At 42.9% G+C, this 18,561-nt stretch overlaps 1 protein-coding gene across 2 annotated transcripts in view; it reads right to left on the bottom strand.

Moving 5' to 3' along the window:
• The window catches only part of LOC109938664 (aldo-keto reductase family 1 member B1-like), a 51,728-nt gene that overhangs the window by 26,001 nt on the left and 7,166 nt on the right, over nt 1–18,561 (bottom strand). The gene's annotated exons all lie outside the window — the stretch shown is intronic.

Below are 18,561 nucleotides of genomic sequence, written 5' to 3'. Positions count from 1 at the left end.
GGAGGAAACCCACGCAGACGCGGGGAGAATGTGCAAACTCCACACAGTCACCCAAGGGTGCAATCAAACCTATGTTCGCTGAGGGAGCATAGCTACCCACTGAGAGACACCGTGCCGCCCCCAAACTTCATTTCTAGAATCCAAACTGACACCTTCGAAATAACCGTATTGCTCGTGTTAAACTGACAGCCTGCCTTCTCTGCTGTGTGACACAGCGTCAGTTAGGACATAACAGTGGGTCTCTGTGCCCCGGCCAATATTCCACTCTCCATCAACAAAGAACAAAGTGTACGGCTATTCATGAAAACAATTACTTAGAAACATTCAGCAAGGAATCTGTGGATAGATATAAATAGATCTAACGTTCCGATTGACAAACTTTATCAGAGATTACCTAGTGATTACCTCTGCATTTAATGGGAACTTCAAGTAAATGAACTGCTACGTTTGTTACTGTACAGTGACTACTGTTTTACTCATGTTGTAATGCCAAGTTTGTGAAATGGGCCATATTAATGTAAGTAGCAATCCCCAACATGATAAATATCCTTTTCTGAAGAAGGGTCTAGGCCCGAAACTTCAGCTTTCCTGCTCCTCTGATGCTGCTTGGCCTGCTGTGATCATCCAACTTTACACCTTGTTATCTCATGATAAATATCACGGTGTATTCTAAGGCATTCGCTAGCAACTGTCACTTTCCAAACATCTGGACAATCCCAAGCTGCACTTTCCAAGCACAAACCAATGGATTTTGTTTGGTCTAACACAACATTAACATTTTGACCCATCAGCATCTATGCTTTCTCAGTGCATTGATGTAAATATTTCATGGGGGTTCAAAAAAATTAATGCTCGGTGTGTCTAAATCAATATGAAACAACATTAAAAAATAACATAACAAGATCGTTTAAAACAGAGCTGTGGCTGGGAAGGTCAATAATTCAGATTTCTGGTCCAGGACCAGTGATCTATAAGGAGATATTTGATAGAGTCATACAGCATGGAAACAGACCCTTTGGTCCAACCAGTTCATGCCAAACGTAATCCCAATCAAAACTAGTCCCACCTGCGTGCTCCTGGCCAATATCCCTCTAAACCTTTCCTGTTCATGTACTTATCCAAATGTGTTTTAAATGTTGTAATTATACTCACATACACCACTTCCTCAGGAAGTTCATTCCACATTTGAACCATCTTCTGTGTAAAAAATTTGCCCCTCATGTCTTTTTTAAATCTCTCTCCCCCTCCTTAAAAATGTGTCCCATTGTCTTGAACTCCCCCGAGCTAGGAAGAATGACAACCACCATTAACCCTATCTATATCCCTTATTATTTTATAAACTTCTATAAGACCCCCTTTCAACCTCCTACACTCCAGTGAAAGAAGTCCAGCCTTTCCCTATAACTCAAACCCTCCATACCTAGCAACAGGTATCTAAATCAATATGAAACAACAGGTAAATCTCAACCCTCTCCAGCTTAATAATATCCTTCCTATAACAGGGCAACCAGAACTGGACACAGTATATTCCAGAAGAGGCCCCCCGCCCCATGTCCTGTATAACCTCAACATGACATCCTAACTCTTATACTCAAAGGACTGACATGACTTCCTAACTCCTATACTCAAAGGACTGAGTAATGAAGGCAAACGTGCTAAACGCCTTTTTAAACCACCATGTGACACAAACTTCAAAGAATTACGTACCTGCACCCTTAGGTTCCTCTGTGCTACAACACTACCCAAGGCTCTACCATTAATTGTATAAGTCCTATCCTTGTTTGTTGTACCAAAATGCAATACCTCGCATTTATCCAGATTGAACTCCATCTGCCATTTATGACTTTGAAGTCTCAAAATAACATGGCTTCATAGAAGGAGATAGGCAAAACAAATCTAAGATGGTTACTCAAACTCAGCAGGACAATAAAGATGGGGAGATTTGAATTCAGCAAAAATCTGGAATTTAAAAAAATGGCCTCATGACAACCACAGCCATTCCGATTGTCTTAAAGCCGGTATGAATCACTAATTTCCTTTCAGGAAAGACTGTCTGCCATTCTTACCTGACCTCCCTAATGTCATTTCAGATCTCACAGCAATGTGGTTGACTCTTAGACTCCCTCTGAGCAATAAAGAGATGGGCAATAAATGACTAGTGACTCCCATATCCCATGAATGAATAAGAAGGAAACAAATTATTTTACATTGAGGGTGACTGGCAGATAGTCATGCAGTGGCTATGGAGAACTGGATTCATTTAACATCAGGTAGATGCTGTAGTTATTTTCAGCAACCTGCTCAGGCATGTTATGACACATCTCTGGGGCAGATGGGACTTGGACCCAGTCCTTTAGGCCCAGAGGTAGGGACATTACCACTGTGCTGCAAAAGCCCTAAGTAGATGCTGTAATGTGATGCTAATATATTTACTATTATGTTAAATTAAGTCAAATGTGTCAAAGGTCATCATCTAAATCAGTCTTGTGACTGGTGTGAAACAAGTAGAGCCACATTATCACAGTAAGAGAGACTAGCAGTTCTTTAAATACTTACTGAAGGCTTGATAACATATTTGTTTCCTTCCCTGTATAATCCAGAGGACGTGAAGAGTTCTTGCACTATGGGATCATTTTGTAGACTGAGCAAGGTGGGCCGTCCACATCAACAACAATCATCCATGCTGATGCAGCCCATGAAGCTGGTTACTCGGGCTGTCTGCCTTCCCAAGGATTTATCTGTGACTCTGGAACTAAGCATGTGGTATCAGCTAGTTTGCCTGAGATCTTCCGCTGCTGGTGAATACCGTTGGATTTTAGTTTTTGGTGGATTCTGGTTACTCATTTTCTGTTTGCCCTGCTGTTCACTTGGCCACTGTAAAACATCAACAGCAATTGCACTTTGTGAGAGACTCCATTGTGTTATATCTTAGCGAAGTATAATGTCTGCTCGTTCTTCCTTTCCACAATATTTTACTCCTTATTTCTCAATATTCCCCACACACCCTGTGTTTTTCCGCAACTTTGTTTCTCTGCATCACATGATTTGAATTCAGTGACTGGACATGGCTGTGGGGAGATTAATCCCTGGGGACAAAGGCGTTGCTAGCTGAAGAATTTGAAAGCTGTTAACAAGCTAAGGGAATTATGCAGTGGCAAAGCACGTTTAATAACCAGATGTAGAAGAAGCTGGAAATTTGAGCTTTGAACAGAAAATTCTGGAATCTCTCAGCAGATCAATTAGCAACCATATGCAGTGAATGAATTAAATCCTTTTCAGATGTAAGGCCTTATTCAGAATTGTGGGATATAAGGAAAACAACTGTAAACCTTGTAAATTACTGTACTGGTCTAAAGCTATTTCATATACCATAATATGGAAATTCAGTTTGGAGTAACACCGTCATTTCCAAGTTTTACTGTGCTTACTGTTTTTCCTTAAAGAAATGGGTTAGACACACATGCACACTGGTGCACATATACCAACATATACATACACCCCCATACTCCAATGTACATATTACAATCTCATACACACGTACATAGAATCACAGAATTGCTATGATGCAGAAATAAGCCATTCGGCCCCACTTTGCCTGCACTAGCGCTTCCAACATGGATCATTACCTGGTATTATCGTGCCTTTTTCCCTACCTTTGCACCCTGTTTCTATCCCTCAGATGAACTTGCCTCCACCACATTTCCAGGCAGTGCACTCCACACCCTAACTACACACAGTGTGAAAAAGGTTTTTGTCACATCATCCTTGCTTCTTTCGCATATCGCTTTAAATCTATGCCCTCCTGTTCTTGTTCCTTTTACAAGCAGGAACAATTTCTCCTCTACTTGTCCAAGCTGCAATAATCTATCAAAATAAGTCTATCAAATCTCCTCTTTGTGTTCTTTCCTCGAAGAAGAACAGTCCCAACTCCTTCAATCTATCCTCATAACTGAAGTTTCTCAATTGTGGAACCATTCTTGTAATAAATTGTTTTTGCACTCTCTCCAATGCATTCACACCTTTCATACAATGTGGTGCCCACAACTGTACGTAATACTCTAGCTGAGATTTAACAAGTGTATTATACAAATTCAGCATCATCTCCTTGTACTTTATGCTGTTAATAATAACGTCAAGGATACTGTATGCTATATTAGCTTCCATCTTCACCTGTCCTGATCTGTGATTATTAGTGATCTGTGCAAATATACACCCAGATCTCTCTGCTTCTGCACCCCTTTTAGAATTGTACCTCCTATTTTATGTTGTCTTCCAACATTCTTTCTACCAAAATGCATCATCTCACATTTCTTTGTAATGAAACTTATCTGCTTGTGTGAGATTCTTAATGAGTACTTTGCGTCGGTATTCACTGAGGAGAGGGACATGACGGATGTTGAGGTGAGGGATAGACATTTGATTACTCTAGGTCAAGTCAGCATAAGGAGGGGGAAGTGTTGGGTATTCTAAAAGGCATTAGGGTGGACAAGTCCCCAGGTCCGGATGGGATCTATCCCAGGTTACTGAGGGAAGCGAGAGAGGAAATAGCTGGGGCCTTAACAGATATCTTTGCAGCATCCTTGAGCACGGGTGAGGTCCCAGAGGACTGGAGAATTGCTAATGTTGTCCCCTTGTTTAAGAAGGGTAGCAAGGTGAATCCAGGAAATTATAGACCGGTGAGCCTGACATCAGTGGTGGGGAAGCTGCTGGAGAAGATACTAAGGGATAGGATCTATTTACATTTGGAAGAAAATAGACTTATTAGTGATAGGCAGCATGGTTTTGTGCAGGGAAGGTCATGTCTTACCAACTTGATAGAATTCTTTGAGGAAGTGACAAAGTTGATAGATGAGGGAAGGGCTGTAGATGTCATATACATGGACTTCAGTAAGGCGTTTGATAAGGTTCCCCATGGTAGGCTGATGGAGAAAGTGAAGTCGCATGGGGTCCAGGGTGTACTAGCTAGATGGATAGAGAACTGGCTGGGCAACAGGAGACAGAGTTGTAGTGGAAGGGAGTTTCTTAAAATGGGGAACTGTGACCAGTGGTATTCCACAGGGATCCGTGTTGGGACCACTGTTGTTTGTGATATACATAAATGATCTGGAGGAAGGTATAGATGGTCTGATTAGCAAGTTTGCAGATGACACTAAGATTGGTGGAGTAGCAGATAGTGAAGGGGACTGTCAGAGAATGCAGCAGAATATAGATAGGAGATTTGGGCGGAGATATGGCAGATGGAGTTCAATCCAGGCAAATGCGAGGTGATGCATTTTGGAAGATTCAATTCAAGAGCGAACTGTATGGTAAATGGAAAAGCCCTGGGGAAAGTTGATGCACAGAGAGATCTGGGTGTTCAGGTCCATTGTACCCTGAAGGTGGCAACGCAGCTCGATAGAATGGTCAAGGCGGCATACAGCATGCTTTCATTCATTGGACAGGGTATTGAGTACAAGAGTTGGCAGGTCATGTTACAGTTGTGTAGGACTTTGGTTCGACCACATTTGGAATACTGCGTACAGTTCTGGTCGCCACATTACCAAAAGGATGTGGATGCTTTGGAGAGGGTGCAGAGGAGGTTCACCAGGACGTTGCCTGGTATGAAGGGCGCTAGCTACGAAGAGAAGTTGAGTAGATTAGGATTATTTACACTAGAAAGACAGAGGTTGAGGGGGGACCTGATTGAGGCCTACAAAATCATGAGAGGTATCAACAGGGTGGAAAGCAAGAAGCTTTTTCCCCACAGTGTGGGACTCAATTACTAGGGGTCACGATTTCAAGGTGAGAGAGGAAAAGTTTAAGGGAGATACGCGTGTAAAGTTCTTTACGCAGAGGGTGGTAGGTGCCTGGAAAGCGTTGCCAGCGGAGGTGGTAGAGGCAGGCACGATAGTGTCATTTAAGATGTATCTAGACAGATACATGAATGGGCAGGGAGCAGAGGGATACAGATCCTTGGAAAATAGGCGACAGGTTTAGATAGAGGATCAGGATCTCAGCAGGCTTGGAGGGCCGAAGGGCCTGTTCCGGTGCTGTAATTTTCTTTGTTCTTTGTTCTTTGCTGTTATCTACCCATTCCACCAATTTGTCAATATTCTTTAGGAGTTCCGTGCTGTCCTCACAGTTGACAATTCTTCCAAGTTTAGTGTCATCTGCAAACTTTGAAATCCAACCCCTGCAAAGCAAGATCCACATCATTCATATGTATCAAGAAAAACAAGGGTTCTGATACTGACCCTTAGGAAACTACATTACAAACCTTCTGCCAGGCCGAGAAACATCCATTGACCATTACTCTGTTCGCTATCACTTGGCCAATTTTATATTCACATTGCTACTGCCCCTTATATACAGTGCCCTATACTTTCCTCACAAGTCTATTGTGTGACACTGTCAAATGCCATCTAGAAATCTATTTATACCACATCAACAGCATGATACTCATTGAGCTTTTTGTTACCTATTCAAAAACTCCAGCAATTTAGTTAAACAGAATTTCTCGTTTAGGAATCCATGCTGACCCTTCCTGATCAATCCATTGTTTCCCATGTGACTACTAATTCTATCCCAAATTAATGCTTCTAGAAACTTCTATACCAATGAAGTTAAACTGACTGGCCTGTAATTGCTGGGATTATTCTTACAACTTTTCTTGAATAAGACTGTAATGTATGCAATTAGTCATAGAGTCATACAGAACAGAAACATACCTTTCAATCTAATTCGTCCACACTGATCAGACATCCCAATCTGAGCTAGAAAATTCTGATTTTCTGAAGAAGGGTACAGACCCGAAACGTCAGCTTTCTTGCTCCTCTGATGCTGCTTGGCCTGCTGTGTTCATCTAGCTCTACACCTTGTTATCTAGGATTCTCCAGCGTCGGCAGTTCCTACTATCTCTCCCAATCTGAGCTCGTCCAATTTGACCCATATCCTTGAAAAACCCTTGCTGTTCATATACTATCCAGATGCTTTTAAATATTGTAATTATTCTTCACTTGTCTGGCACCTCCTCCAAGTCCAGGGAAGACTCATTGTGGCCAGTGCCCCCGCTATTTCCACTTTCACTTTCCTCATATCCGTGGGTGCATCTCATTTGTTCCCAGTGTATTGTGAACTTTAAACACCAATAGTCTATCCAAGACATCTTCGTTATTAGGTTTGAACCCACTTGTAACTGTGTTTGCAGCTCTGTCATAATAGGCTGGGTAGCATCCTTCTCTTTTTTGAAGATAGGTGCAAAGTATTCATTTAGCACCTCAGCCACACCCCTCTCCCTGTCTGAGTAAATCCCCTTTTTGATCATTCATTGGATCTTCTACTCCTTTAATCACTCTTTTTTACTGTTTATATGCCTATACAAGATTTTGGGGTTCCCCATTGTGTTAGCTGATAGTCTTTTCTCATAACCCCTGTTTGTTTCTCTTAATTGCTTTATCACCTTACCTCTAAACATTTTTATCAAGTAAGATGATGGGAGGGTAAGATGCTCCAGTTGGAGCTTCTCTGCTTGCCAGTTCCTTTTCCCTTTACCTTCGTTTTTTTCTTTCTCTTTTCCTTTCCCCTTTGCAGTATTACCCCATACTGCGACCTTTAACTATTTTTAACTTCAACTATTTGACTCTAACCTGAAGAAAGGAGTCGCCTCTGGTGACCGGTCGGGAGATGAGCATGTGGACCATATTCTGCTGCAGCAGCGGAGTGAGCACGGGCTGGAGTGACGTTGGCGGATTGCATGTGGGTTGGAGCAAGTCCTGGGGTGACGACTGAGGTGGGGGTGTCAGAGCGACAGGTGGCTGAGAGAGCTTTTCAGCAATAGGCAGCTTTGATGGGCTCTGGAGCGATGGCGGCCGAGTCGGTTGGTCGGCTTGCGAGGCCTGGAGTGGGGCTCTTGTTTTCCACGTGGAGTAGGCTCCCGACAGCAGCATGGCGTGGACTGGTGTAACCTGAAGCAGCAGGACAGTCTTGGCGACATAGCGTGGGCTGGAAGGCCTGAAGCGGGACTTTGGTGGTAGTATATCAGTGAAGAAGGAAAATTGGACTTTCTTTAAGTTATCTTTCTTTATTTTATTCTGTGAATAGCGCTTACGTACAAGCGAAGGTGCGCACTTTTTGCTGCATTTATTTTCAAAATGCGTGACAATAAAGGATATTCAACAATCAAATATTCAATATTAACTCTTGGTTCTCAACTGTAGTTTCTGCCTTACTCCTGTCATTAGTACAATTTTTCTTTCCAGTATTGATATCTACCTCCTTTTGTCATCTAGATATTGCTACTTCCTTTGTCAACCACATCCAACACACAGACAAACACATACATTCTCCATCACACTCATATTTAATTGATATCAACATGCACAGACTCCAATACAAACTTCCTAATACAACACTTATATACACGCATCAATACGGATGCATGCACCAATACAAATAGGTACTGTTACACATGAAACGGCGCATACACACATTAAGAGACTCTCACTTACATGCCAGTAGACCATTACATGCAGATATGATACATATTTGTGATCTATTTTTAATGGTCATTAATGACTTGCCCTTGGTTATATAGGACATAATTTTAAAAACTGCAGAAGATGCAAAATTCAAAAAGTACAATAAATAAATGAGGCAGATTGTAAAAGACTTCAGGAGGACTCACACCGTCAAACCACAGGCATGCAACACACCCATTTATAATTAACACAATGAAGAGTACACATCAAATCAGCATACAAACACACATACTAACATCAACTCACTAACATATATACAGATAGCACATACCAATACGTGTATCTGCTTACACGTATACCAAGAGCCATTGAAACATTCGCTAATTAACACAAATAACATGCACATGGTCAGTCATCCACACACCAACACAGAACAAAATAAAAGCACAGACGAAGTCACACCACTACATACACTAACATATTCAATAGCACAAACAATAGATATGCTCATCATGATACATATGTCAAGACATGAATATGTACGGATGGATGATAACAGAATAAGCTCCCTTGGTGTAAAGATAAAACATACACTTTTTAATTAGGTGAAATGACACAGGCATTATGCTGAGATAATTTGTAGATGCTTAAGAGACAGTGTGTGAACAGATAAAATGTTCAAATAACTTATGTGGGACAAGGAGTTGTTAAGCCTGCAGGCATGGAAGGACTCTTGAAATAAATGATGCTTGTAAATCAGAGGATCAACCAACAAATTCCAGTTATTTGGATTAATGTTGTGGTAACCATGAGACTCATGAAATGGAGGCTGGTTAGCTCAGTTAGCTGGACAGCTAACATGTATAGCACATCAGTGCACTGGGTTTGGTTCTCTGTTCAAGCTAAGGTACACTCAGGACCTGCTCCATCACTGCGCAATCTTCACAGTGACTAGTCACCAAAGATATGCCCTTCTGAATTTCCAAAATTATCTGTAAACTGCCAAATAATAGGGTATTATTTCCTTAAAGCTACACACCACAAAGCTGGAGGTGGGGAGGCTTATTGGATGTTTGAACTGCAAAGCCATTGATTCTTCACTTACTCCCTCATCAAGTAGTAGTTAACATGATCACCCTATTGGACTGAAATTGAGTATGGAAGCAGAGTGAGTGCAAAATGCCAGTGAGAAGGTGACTAGATGGGAATGGAGTAAGATTTAGCTTTTTTAGGAGTTTGATCAATAAAAATGCCTTTAGCATCAGAAATCGAAGTGTATCAGACATCATACTGTGGTTTACACATGGTAAGACATCAGACAAACAAAATATTCAGCATCCGGACTGTATGGGCCAAACCTTTTAAAATTTGTTCATGCCTTAGTATCTGGAAAGAGCTGCTTGAAAAGGAGACTAAAAAAGATCCAATGTTAAGTTTCAAAAGGGCAATGGATTAATACTTGGAAAGGAAAAAATGGTTGTAGAGCCATAGGAACAAAGTAGAACACGTTGGAAAGCTCTTTTAAAGAGCTGTGATAATCATGATGCATTCAATGACCTCCTACAGGACTGGACTATATCCAGCGCTTTCATGGTATGAAGGTTAGGCTACACAGTGTGAGAATGTAAGTCACCTGTAGGTCAGAGGCGAGAGGCATAGAAACATCTTTTTTTCTGAAGTATATTTAGTAAGCCTGATATAAAGACTTTATAACTTCTCCAGTTTTAGTTCACAAATTACCAGATTTATTTAAATTAATTTCATAGCTTGACTTGATTTGACTGTTACAACTGTGGCTGTACTTTGGAAGTACTTCATGGGCTGTGAATCTCTTCAGGGAAGACTTGAAGTTGTGAAAGAGGCAAACTCCAGGCTAGCTCAGTGCCATAAACCCATGGATACTGTATCCACTATAGTGGCATTATAAAAGGGCAGAAAATTGAGGGGTGAAGGAATTGTTAAAAATAACTCCCCTGGCAATTCAGAATCTGTTAGAATGTAGTTCTTGCCTATATGACAGGACTACTGTACTTCAAAATAATTGATTATTTGTGGTGTTCTGTGTTGTTTATGAGTGAGTAAAGTTATTTGCTTGGGAGAGTAGATGGTGTTTCAATTCATTTGAAAGACAGTGCCTCAAACAGTGCAAACAGACTGCAACAATTCAAGAAAGATGCTCACCAACAAATTCTCAAAGACAATTAGTGTTAGGCAACAAATGCTGGTTTTGCCAACAGCACCTGCATCCCATGAAAGAATAAAAATCGTTCCTAATTATAGCACTGGAAAAGTCAGCCTGTATCAGAGTTCCTACTAATGTTCTTTCTTCTTCTGGACCTCTGAATCTGTGCATGGCAACAAATGAGAAGATAATGCTGCCACTGGCATTGGCATGCTGATGGCCATGTGAGGACCCTTGGAGCATCTCAGCTCTTGGCCTATACTATGTGCACAAATTTCTGGGGTAGAACTTGGATCCAACTTTCTGCTGTAAAGGCGAAGTGCTCCTACTGAGTCCTTCTGCACAGTAAACACTGATGCAAAATACTCATTTGTATCTCACCCATTTCCTGCTGTTCCACACATAGGCAGCCTTGTTGATCTTTAAGGGGCAGTATTCTCTCTCTAGTTACTCTTTTGTCCTTAATTTATCTGTAGAATCCCTTCGGATTCTCCTTAACCGTATTTGTCAAAGCTATCTCATGTCTCCTTTTGCCCTGCTGTATTCCCTTTTGAATATACTCCTACTGCTCTTATATTCTTCTAGGGATTCCTTTGATCCCTGCTGTCTAAACCAGCCACACGCTTCCTTCTTTTTCTTGACCAGAAACTCAATTTCTGTAGTCATCCAGCATCCCCTACACCTACCAGACTTACCCTTCACTCTTACAGGAACATACTGTCTCTGGATTCTCATTATCTCAGTTTTGAAGGCTTCCTATTTTCAAGCCATGCCTTTACCTGTGGATATTTGCCTCCAGTCAACTTTTAAAAGTTCATGCCTAATACCATCAAAACCTGCCTTCCTCCAATTTAAAATGTTAACTTTTAGATCAGGTCTATCCTTTTCCATCACTGTTTTAAAACTAGTAGAATTATGATTGCTGACCCCAAAGTGCTCCCCTACTGACATTCAGTCACTGTGGAGAAGGATATTGAAGCTAGAGAACTTGGGGGCATAAATAGCAATATCTTGAAAAGTGTCCATATTACAAAGGAGGAGGCGCAGGATGTCTTAAAACATAAATGTGGATAAATCCCTGGTACCTGATCAGGTGTAACCAAGATCTTTGTGGGAAGCTAGGGAATTGATTGCAAGGCCTTTTGCTGAGATATTTGTATCGTCGATAGCCACAGGTGAGGTACTGGAAGACTGGCGGTTGGCTAATGAGATGCCATTATTTAAGAAAGGTGGTAAGGAAAAGCCAGGGAACTATAGACCAATGAGCTTGACATCAGTGATAGGCAAGTTGTTGGAGGGGATTCTGAGGAACAGTATTTACATGCATTTGGAAAGGCAAGGACTAGTTAGGGTTAGTCAACATGGCTTTGTCCGTGGGAAATCATGTCTCACTAACTTGAGTGAGTTTTTGAGGAAGTGACGAAGAGGATTGATGAAAGCAGAGCTGTGGATGTGGTCTACATGGACTTCAGTAAGGCGTTTCACAAGGTTCTGCATGATAGACTGGTTAGCAAGGTTAGATCACATGAAATACAAGGAGAACTAGCCATTTGGATACTGAACTGGCTCGAAAGAAGGAGACAGTAGTGATGAAAGGCTGCTTTTCAGACTGGAGGCCTGTGACCAGTGGTGTGCCACAAGGATCGGTGCTGCGTCCACTGCTTTTTTTTTTATTATTTATAATCAATGATTTGGATGTGAATATAGAAGGTATGGTTGGTATGTTTGCAGACAACACCAAAATTGGTGGTGTAGTGGACAGCCAAGAAGGTTACCTCTGAGTACAATGGGACCTTGATCAAATGGACTGATGGGCTGAGGAGGGGCAGGCAGAGTTTAATTTAGGTAAATGTGAGGTGCTGCATTTTGGTAAGATAAATCAAGGCAGGACATATACGCTTAATGGTACAGACCTGGGGAGTGTTGCTGAACAAAGAGACCTTGGTTCATAGTCATAATAGAGAATAAGCCTTTTTTAATGTTTACTGCCTCTCAAACAATTTAAACTTTAATCATGCTTTTAATTGTATCCCACGTTTCACATGAAAATCTTTTAAGTGCCAATTTTATTTTGATAAAAAATCTTCTGTTGCACATCATCTATTTTGACACATAAGTGTCTCTAACAGCAGAAGCACCTGGTTCTATGGATCTACCTCAATTATAAAACAGGGTGGAAGGAGAATAGATTCCACACTAACAGAACTGGTTCGATATAAATTCTTCATTGCACAGGAAATGCCAAATGAATCTCAAGGTCATATCAGAAAAGTAATTTGGCCTATCCTGGTCACAGAATCATTGAGTCCATGCTGGTTCTCTGTACAGTAATGCAGTCGGTTGCAATTTCTTGCTTCATCCCCATGGCCCTCTAGGTTTCATAGAATCGTAGAGTCATACAGCACGGAAACAGACCCTTCAGTCCAACTAGTCCATGCCAAACATAATCCCAAACTAAACTAGTCCCACCTGCCTGCTCCTGGCCCAGATCCCTCCAAACTTTTCCTATTCATATACCCATCCAAATATCTTTTAAACTTTGTAATTGTATCTGCATCAGGGACCAGTGGCGAGAGTGGGAGCAGGCAGCCGAGAGCAACGGGGTGGTCGAGGCCCCTGGACTGACGGGGGGTCCGAGTTCGCACAGCGATGGAGAGGCTGCCTCCTGGGAGCGTTGATGGGGCCAAGTCCCCGGAGCGATGGGGGGCTGAGTCCTGGTCCAATGGAGGGGCCAAGGTACAGCGGTACAGCACGATATAAGTGGTTGCTGCTGAGTGCCGGTGAGGAGCGGACTAGAGGCTGGAGCGATGTGGGACAGTTGTTGGACTTGGCCCTAGCGCCAGGTGCTGAGCTGCTGTTATCGGACTGTAATTTAAAACCTCTCTCATACGTGGTAACTATCTCTGTAAGTAATGCTTTTGTTTTTCTTTAATCCTCTTTGTATGAGAATACTATTTTTTTTGACCCTGTAAGATTTGTACCTAGGTACTTGTACCAAAGGTGGCACCATTAAAAGGCAGCCGTTATAAAAACTTTTCACTGTACTCCTATACCTCTGTACTGTTAGTACAAGTGACAATAAAGGATATTTTCTGAAGAAGGGTCCCACCCCAAAACGCCAATTTTCCTGCTCCTCTGATGCTGCCTGGCCCGCTGTGCTCCCCTAGCTCCACACTGTGTTATTCTATCAGGAAGTTCATTCTAAACATGTAAAAAATTTGCCTCGTGTCTCTTTTAAATGTCTCTCCTCAGCTTAAAAATGTGCCCCCTAGATTTGAAATTCTCCATCTAGCGACCATCAACACTATCTGTACCTCATTGTTTTGTGAACTTTTTTCAGGTCACCTTTCAACTTCCTATGCTCTAGTGGAAAAAGTCCCTTTCCTTTTAACACAAACGTTCCCTACCCAGCAACATCCTGGTAAATCTCTTATGACCCCTCCCCTGCTTGATAATATTCTTCCTATAACTGGACAATCGGAACTAGACACAGTATTTCAGAAGATGCCTCACCAACATCCTATATAACCTCAACATAACATTCCAACTCCTATAGTCAAAGGACTGAGCAATGAAGGCAAATGTGCCATACTCCTTTTTAACCATCCTGTCTGTATGTGATGCAAACTTTAAAGAATTATGTACCTGCATCCTTAGGTCACTCTGCTCTACAACACTATCCACGGCCCTATGGTTAATTGTATAAGTCCTACCCTTGTTTGTTGTACCAAAATGCAATACCTCGCATTTATCCAAATTGAACTACATTTGCCATTTTTCAGCCTATTGGCCCATTTCATCAAGAGCCCTTTGTAACGTTAGAAAACCTTCTTCACTGTCTACAATGCCAACAATTTTGGTGTCATCCGCCAACTTACTAACCATGCCTTCTATATTCTCATCCAAATCATTTATATAAATAACAAACAAAAGAGGACCCAAAAACTGATCTCTGTGGAATACTGCATGTAGAATCTTGTCAAAGGCTTGACTAAAATCCAAATAAACAATGTTTATTGCTCTCAAAAACCCAGCAAGAAACTTTAGCAATCAAATGTTTGTTTCCACTAGTGTTGTGGACAGTGAGTTCCAGATCATGACAAAGTAGAAACAAAAACTCCTTTCACATTCCCAACACATCTCTTGCCCATAACCTTTTTGTATGTTTCTGCCCAGGCCTGCCTGATTATTGCACGTCTGCCTTCAAAAATAGCGCCCCTGGGGAAGCTGCTATTATAATTCACCCATCACCCTCAGTTGGTCTGTTACTCTGAACCCCAAGTCTTAATTGCTTCCTCCTTGTAAAATCACCAAGGAAGTCCTGTTGCCCATTAGATGTGCAACCATTCTGGATATCCCCCACAACATTATATTTGATTCAAAAATGAGTTTGTGGCTTTGATTTTGCATCAGTGACAAGAATGCATATTTTCACCTTTGTAATATTGCCCAACATTGCCATTGTGTCAATTTATATGTTCCTGAAATGCTCACCTTTGACTATGTTACCTCTAGAGCAGACCATTCCAACACACTCCTGCTGGCCTCTGTAGTAATTGTAATGAGGTCAGCCAGGTGGACCTTATAGAATATGAGTTTGCTGATTGGGGCTATTAATCTGGCTCTGGGAGCCCTGGCTGTCAGATTAAAACAAAAAAGGAGTGTCAGACATCCAACTCACTCTGAGACCTGGTTCTGAGGGAGCTGCATCAGTGTCAAGGACTCATCACGTGTAAATGAAAGGTGACTTGGTGACAGGATACCGGCCTCTGGAGTTATTTCAGTCTCCCACATGGTAATCTCCCTAACATCAGTACATCTAAAGCTGTGTCTTAATTTGCAGCATCTTGAATTTCTACTCCTGTCTTGGTAAAATTCCCAGCTCCAAGGTCGGGAAAACGAGTGCCTAGCGGGAAAACGAGTGCCTAGTGGGAAAACGAGTGCCTAGCGGGAAAACGTTTATTTTTAAGAGTCATTGAATCATACAGAATGGAAACAAACCCTTTGGTCCAACTCATCCATACCAACCAAGTTTCCCAAACTAAACTAGTCCCACCTGCCTGTGTTTGGCCCATGTCCCTCTAAACCTTTCCTATTCATGTACCTGTCCAAATATCTTTTAAATATTATTTACCTGCAACTACCAATTCCACTGGCAGTTCATTCCATATATGAACTACCCTCTATGAAAAAAGGTTACCCCTCAGGTCCCTTTTAAATCTTTCTCCCCTCACCTTAAAAATACGCCCTCTGTGAACTCTCCACCTTAGGGAAAAGGCCTTTGCTATTCACCTTATCTATGACCCTCATGATTTTGTAAACCTCAATAAAGGTCACCCTGCAAGTTCCTACTCTCCAGTGAAAAAAGTGCCAGCCATTCAGCCTCTCCTGATAACTCAACCGTCCAGTCCTGGTTACATCCTTAAGTCTTTTCTGCACCCTCCCCAATTTAATAATACCCTTCTGAAATAAGTGGACAGAGGCCAGTATCCCATCACCAAGTCACCGTTTATTTACTTGTTGCACAGTACACTGGCTGTCACCAGCTGGCTAGGTTAACAACCCTGATCAGGGATCTTGTACTCAACAAGATCCACCTGGTTCCAAGTCACTACATCCATCACTCCCAAGGCTGGGGATATGGGCCTGATCTTTCTGTTGTAGCTTTCCTTGCGACGTTTTTGCCCCAGGTCCGGTTCCTCTGACTCAGATTCTGACATGGATGGCGTGTACTGGACTGTAGCCTGTCTCTTGTGTCCAGAGTGTTGTTTTGGGAGAGCTTCCTCTTCTTCTGACAGAAAGAGTTTTGAGGCTACATCTGTCTCAGACTCGGAGGTTTCCTTGACATTAGACGTAGGGGGAGAACCTATGGTTTCTGACAAGTCTTCTGGCTATTCTGAGGGGCCAGATATGTTTTGCTCTTGCCCCATTTGCGAGGTAATAGCTTTTAGTGATCCACATATTTGTTTGGGACTGTATCACCTACCTGAACTTTGTAAGTCATTGGACCTGATCTGACATCAATCTCACCTCATACCCATGCAGGGCCCCATTTCCATGGTTCCAGCACCAAACTTCATCCTCTAAATTAAATTGTCTCTTGCTTAGAGGAGGCGTATGGCCAGCATTGGCACTCCTGCCATTTCACACACATTCGCAGACACAAACATGCCTCCACCCCCAACCCTCCCATCCAGGTTTAACCTGGTGCGGAGTCTTCTCCCCATCAACAATCATATTGGACCTATCCCTGTTGTTGCAGCAAGGGTGGTCCTATAAATCGAACAGGAACCGGGACAGGAGGTATCAAAGGGTGCTGTAGGCTGCTTCTTTAAGCCTGCCTCCAACATTTGGAATGCTCTTCTACTAGACCATTGGAAGATGGATGTATGGAGCTGTCCTTGTATGCTGAATGCCATTTGAATTTCAGAAATATTCAAATTCCTACTGGTAAATGGCATCCCATTGTCTGTGAGCAATACTTTGCAAGACCATGTATTATGAACGATGCTCACAGTACTCAATCATTGAGTTTGCCACATGAACTTAATGGGCTTCCAACCACTGAGTGGGCATCCACAATGACCAGGAATATTGAGCCTCTGAAAGGACCGGCATAGTCAACGTGCAACCGAGTCCAGGGTTTACCCAGCCATTCCCATGAATGTGGGATGCTGCTGGTGGCGATTCTTGTCTGTTTGGCACTCTGGGCACTGCCCCACCAATGCAGCTATGTTGGCATCCAACCCTGGCCACCAGACATGGATGAAGATGCTAGCATCTTCATCTTCAAAACTCCTGGATGACCCTGGTGGAATTCAGCCATTATCTGGTGGTGATCTTGGCTTGGGACAATCACCCTTGCACACATAGTAATATGCCATCTATGGTGACATGGTCTTGCTGTGCACAGAAAGGTTTCAGTCCTAGATAGTAGGAACTGCAGGTGCTGGAGAATCTGAGACAAGGTGCAGGGCTGGATGAACACAGCAGGCCAAGCAGCATCAGAGGAGCAGAGAGGCTGACGTTTCGGGCCTAGACCCTTCATCAGAAAAGGGGGAGGGGAAGGGGGTTTTGAAATAAATAGGGAGAGAGTGGGAGGCAGATAGAAGAGGGATAGAGAAGAGGATAGGTGGAGAGGAAACAAACAGGTCGAAGAGGCAGGGATGGAGCCAGTAAAGGAGAGTGTAGGTAGGGAGTTAAGAAGGGGACAGGTCAAGGGGGCGGGATGAGGTTGGTCGGTAGGAGATGAGGTGTGGCTTGAGGTGGGAGGAGGAACAGGTCAGGGAGGCAGGGACGAGCTGGACTGGTTTTGGGATGCGGTAGGGGGAGGGGAGATTTTGAAGCTTGTGAAATCCACATTGATACCATTGGGCTGTAGGGTTCCCAAGCGGAATACGAGTTGCTGTTCCTGCAACCTTTGGGTGGCATCATTGTGGCACTGCAGGAGGCCCAGGATGGACATGTCGTCTGAGGAATGGGAGGGGGAGTTGAAATGGTTTGCGGCTGGGAGGTGCAGTTGTTTATTGCAAACCGAGCATAGGTGTTCTGCAAAGCGGTCCCCGAGTCTCTGCTTGGTTTCCCCGATGTAGAGGAAGCCACAGTGGATGCAGTATACCACATTGGCAGATGTGCAGGTGAACATCTGCTTGATGTGGAAAGTCTTCTTGGGGCCTGGGATGGGGGTGAGGGAGGAGGTATGGGGGCAGGTGTAGCACTTCCTGCTGTTGCAGGGAAAAGTGCCAGGTGTGGTGGAGCTGGAGGGGAGAGTGTGGAGCTGACAAGGGAGTCACGGAGAGAGTTGTCCCTCCGGAAAGCAGATAAGGGTGGGGAGGGAAAGATGTCTTTGGTGGTGGGGTCGGATTGCAGGTGGCAGAAGTGTCGGAGGATGATGCGTTGGATCTGGAGGTTGGTGGGGTGGTA

This window comes from Rhincodon typus, chromosome 18, assembly GCF_021869965.1.
Source record: "Rhincodon typus isolate 14 chromosome 18, sRhiTyp1.1, whole genome shotgun sequence".
Taxonomy (NCBI): Eukaryota; Metazoa; Chordata; class Chondrichthyes; order Orectolobiformes; family Rhincodontidae; genus Rhincodon; species Rhincodon typus.
This window is presented reverse-complemented; position numbering and strand designations above follow the sequence as displayed.